The 5,391-nt window shown below is 40.8% G+C and overlaps 1 pseudogene; it reads left to right on the forward strand.

The window, feature by feature from the left end:
• Positions 1–4,985: 4,985 nt before the first annotated feature.
• On the forward strand, positions 4,986–5,105 carry LOC129883860 (5S ribosomal RNA; annotated as a pseudogene).
• Positions 5,106–5,391: the final 286 nt, after the last annotated feature.

Consider the following 5,391-nt stretch of genomic DNA (forward strand, 5'->3'; position numbering starts at 1 on the left):
ATTGAAGTACGATTGAAATGGAAAGTTGAAAATTGAAAGGAAAAGTAGACAAGAAAGTGTAATAGGTGTAGTTCGAGTTAGACATATGAGGTAAGTCCCTCATTTTCATACTATTATTGATATTGGGCTCCTTGTGCGGCTCTGATATGATATGATATGAATATCTATATATCTATATATATATATATATATATATATGTTGGTCCTGTGAGACATTGTTTGTATTTCCTGTGTCACGACCCAACCCCGTAGGCCGCGACTGGGGTTAGACCTGGACCCCCCGTACACATATCTATCATCTGTGGTCACATTGAACTATAAATAAAACAATATATCATATAACAGAGCCCCACTGGGCGATAACATTTTCATAAACTGTAGCCCTTTTCATTTGTATCACAACATGACAGGGCACGCAAGCCGATAAGGCTGCCATAACATAATAATATACATCATATATCATATAGACCCAGTTGAATCAAATTGACATACACAACCCACATATACATGTCTGCAGACCTCTAAACATATAAATGACAACATATGGCGGGACAGGTCCCCCGCCGTACCCCTGAATGGATAAAACAATTTCTATACAATTATGGACAGTATCGAAACTAGGCCCCGATACAATGGAGCCTCTTCCAGCTGAGCTACATGGAATCCTAAGCTGACGGACTCCCAAAATCTATATCTGTACCTGTGGGCATGAACACAGACCCCCGAGAAAGGGGGTCAGTATGATATATGTACTGCATATGTAAAACGTAATATAATACAACTGGAAGCATATCTGAGATAGAGAATAGGGGATAAGATATCAATTCAGAAACCTGTACCGGTACTTTGTGAATTACAAAAACATGCATGTTTGAGTCATATCATATAGCCGGCCCTTTCTGGGGTCCGGTGAATCATCTCTGTAAAATCATCTCTGTAAAACCATCATGGCCCCAGTGCCAACACCACCTAATTACAACACATCATCATATATCTATACACGTATCCTGGCCCTCTATTGAAGGACTTAGGTAATAATACAGTGAACTGTGCACGAGAACATATCCTGGCCCGGGACTCAAGGAAAGAAGTGTTACAATATACACGAGTAGAGTAGTGAGTAACTATATGCAATTTAAATCATTATCAGAGACTCGACAGAATAAGAAAGTTAAGCTTTTGTTTGAGGACCCGAGTAACGGTGTAGTCATCTCGAGTGTCCTCTAAATGCCATTATGGGCTATCTCAAAAGTAATCTCTGGGACCCTAGACATGTATTAATGTAGGGCCAAATCATTTATGGAATCAAAACACTTAATCTCGTATAGTCTTTAAGACTTAGAGCCTGTACCTTTGGTACCTTTTTAACATATACCAGTTTCCAGGGAAATAGTTTGACTACTGTAGGAGTTCAATATGCAGAAGTAAATAAGAGATGTTTGAGAATAGATTTACCCTAGAGCTCAGATACTATTCAACTTACAACTAAGACAAAGGCATGCCCAAAAGAAGAAAGAGAATAAGCTTTATGTAGTCTGTACTTTCCTTCAGGGGATCTGCATACACATATTTCGTACCCGGCCCATCATGGGGATCGGTGAATCATTATGGCATCATAATCTCATTTTTGTATCAAATACGTGTCAAGGAAAATGAGAGATAGCTTTTCACACACTACTGTTTAACACGTAGAAGCCTTACTAGGCAATACTCAATCCTTACAGAAATTCCAAAACTAAGTAGTGGATAGGGGTTATGAGGCGTACTTGGAGTTTTGGGAATGGAATTATCCCCACATTCCACACACAATTCACTTAAGGCTAAAACTTGCCAAAAGGAAAGAAAGATAGCTGTACGAGCTTATACCAAAACATGCCAAGAGAAAGCTTTACATACCTTGCCTGAATTATTCCTTATCCTGCTTGCCTCGCCGTCCTTTGAACCTATTCAACATGAAATTAGTATTAATATCAATGCCTTTTACTTTCCAGCACCCTAGGTTACATCTTAGTATTAATGGAATCTATTTCCTTAGTCGTTTCCCCGACTAGTTTTGTTATTCGCTAAGGCGTCGATGAAAATTGGGCAGCACCTCCCCTGTAATGTGCCCTATCCAAATTTCCAATTAGGTCCCTAAGACCTACAGCCAACCAACAACAACAACCTGCATCAATTTGTACCAACAATATACAACATAAACTCCAAACGACTTATTCAAAGATACGGTAGCACAATAGGGCGTCTAGCCTTTATTTTGTAACGCCTTTCATTATACGCAACGAGGGGTCGTGTGGATTCAACTAGAAGCAAAATAACCCAAATTATAACATATTTAGGCCCTGAAACAAGACACCACACCCCTGAAGCAGCAACTCACAAGAACAATGCCTTACCTTGACGACAATTCGACTATAACAACTACAATTTAGTTTATTCCGAACACCAAGTGTTCCAATGATATTTACACACTTACTGCCACCTATAGGGCGTGTAACATGCTCCATAACAACACCATAAATCTCAAATTTAGAGAAGAAACCTTAGCTTACCCGAAATTGGATACAATTCGCCAAGACGCGCCTCGGAACTTCTCTAGACGTGCTGAAATTAGGAGGACTGTTTGTATGACTTACTTGCTGCCCCAAATTGTAATTTTTGGTTGTCAAACACTATTATATAACCTTGTAACACCTAAAATAATTAATTCACGGAATGAAATTCAGAGGCTCACCTTTTGGAGACCAAACCCGTAACCCTCTCTTTTTGGCTTTCTAAGTTTTCCTTCAACTTTTTCTTGTTTGTTCCAAGTGTAAAATTGAAACCATGGTTCCGTAGGCATCCTAAGACACATATATACACCTCCACATATTTAAGCAACACTGTATATACTTAATTTATGGAGCAAAAGTGGAAGCTTACCTTTGTTTTCCTTGTTGCCGCCATAACACTCTCTCTTAGCCTTAGGTTGTTTTTTTCTCCTTTTGTTCACGTTTTTGGCTGAAATTTTGGATAAGTGAATGACTAAGAGTCATTTTAACATGTATATATGGGATGCCTTGGAGGTGACATGTGTCAGCCCCTTAGGGTGACACGTGTCGAGCCATGATTGGCCACCGTATCATGCTGCAAACTATGGGCTGCCACGTGGCAGTGGGGCCCACCTCCCCCAAGCAGGTGGGTCACCTACTTGACCCCAAGCAGGTGGGTCACCTTCTTGCTTGAGGTGATGCCACGTGGCACTCCTCCATTGGCTGCCACATGTCATTTTTTCTTCTCCCTCGTGGGTTCGTAATCTCGTCTTATTTTAAGAGCCTATGTAATCCCTACTACGCAAGCTTGGTACGTACTCCAATAGCTTAAGTATGTAAGACTTCCAAGTTAGTAGCTTACGTAGGTAACTCGAGTCCTACGACCCATTACTTGGCCTCCAATTCCTTCCGGACTCTTATGATTTCATCTCCAACCTTCTCTACTATGGGGTATTATATCCTCCCTTCGTTGGAGTCATTCGATAGTGTCGTAGCATATCCGGTTCATATGATAATGTCAAAGGAACTTATGAGATGTTCCGATTTTTAAAAGCGTGGGGTGTAACATCCTTCCCCCCTTTAGAACATTCGTCCCCGAATGTTAGACAAAACTTCTCTTAGCACCCTATACAAATCGTAGGGAGATTCTTTATTGTTTCCATAATACATACCCAGGCACTTAATATACGAGTTTCAAGAGTTGGGGTTACCTGCTGATGTTGGGAATAGGTGAGAATACTTGTGTTTCCTTCTTTCCTCAGTTTCCCCGGTCACTCTCTTTCTGGTTTTGGTTTTTTCCACTGTGTCTTGATGGAAGGCACGTCTTTAGTTTATAATCTTTCAGTTTGCCGATATAGGATAGCGGTAGGTTTTTCCTCATAGGATTCCATCTCCTTGACCTCATTTATGGAATATACCCTGGGTGGTTCGTTAGTATCCTTGTGAAGCATTTCTATTTGAGGGACTGGGCGTATAGTTTCCAAGTGAGGTGGTAAGCTGAACTTACCAGCCACGTTGCCCACCTTATGAGTAACTTGATACCGTCTAACATATTTTGGGTCAATTTCCTTTTCTAGGTGACCCTATGATGAACATCCAATCATTAACTTGAACTCTGTATGTCGATGTCGATTATCTGTATATTATTCTTGCCGACTCTGGGCTTTTAGTCAATAGTTTGCTTAATCATGTCGGGGCCATTGGAATACTGGAGTAGTAATTATTATTGTAGGCAACTTGATAAGTGAGGGATAATCATTCCGGCTACCTTCGAAGTTAGTCTCTCGGCTTGTGACATATCTTCTAGCGTCTAATAGTGTGCTCAGTCTGTTTAGTAGCTCAAGAGAGGAATGCGGTACTAAGACCTGTCTGTGCTCCTGATCTCTTCTTGGACTGATCTCAAGGCGTTAATTATAATTGAAGTCCCTTTATCTGGGATATTAGATGAGGAAACCTCACGGAACCTTACTACTTCCTTGTTATATAACTTCACCTAGTTCTAGCGGCATAGGTGGTCTTTCTTAGAAGCAAACGAGCTGATTTGTTAGCCTACTCACAATAACCCATATAGAATCCTACTCTTACAGAGTACAAAATAGGTTCATAATGACATTGATAATTTGGGAACCGTTAGCCTCGTATAGTCCTTCTCGACTTTTTTTAGAACTTTAACTGGCATTCGATCTTTTGGGTCCTGCTTTTTCGCCCTCAGAGTTGGCTACCAAGTGGTGTCAAAATTCCCTCGCCCACTGGCCCATATAGCCATTCTACGGTTTCCCTCTTCACTAACTAGATCTATATTGATGAGTGGTGGCATTCGAGTGCGTCGTCAATTAGCAATTAGCTAATCCTTCTTGTTTTGCTTAAGCCCTTGTCACAATTTCCTTAACGTATCTTATAATACTCTGGTACATAATCTCATATCGTTTCTCCGTCACTAGTTCAGATTCTTCCATCTCGCGCGATCACACCAGCACTAACGCATTAAGTTCCATCAGAATATTGAAGTTAAGTGTGCTGGGGCGAGAGTAATATCGAGATGGGTGACCTCCATGGGAAGTCTTCGTATCGCGTTTCATTGCAACCTTTTCCACGAGGTGCGGGCACTCAACTTAGCTCCAGATTTACCTCAGCGTTGTCCCGCGAGTCTTTATGTTTTGCCCTGTCCTTTTGTCTGTTATCTTGCATCTAGTATCGGCGTAGACCTTTAGCTCCACGATCCTTTATTCACTTTGTGTTCTCCTTATTTTCTACCACAGGAGGCTTTCTATTCCTTTTTCTTTGGTTATTTATCTATCGCAACATCATTTGCGACTAACTCTATAACCAACATTTTGGCTTTTGGTCTAGCATACTGTCGTTA

Source organism: Solanum dulcamara, chromosome 3 (assembly GCF_947179165.1).
Source record: "Solanum dulcamara chromosome 3, daSolDulc1.2, whole genome shotgun sequence".
Classification (NCBI taxonomy): Eukaryota; Viridiplantae; Streptophyta; class Magnoliopsida; order Solanales; family Solanaceae; genus Solanum; species Solanum dulcamara.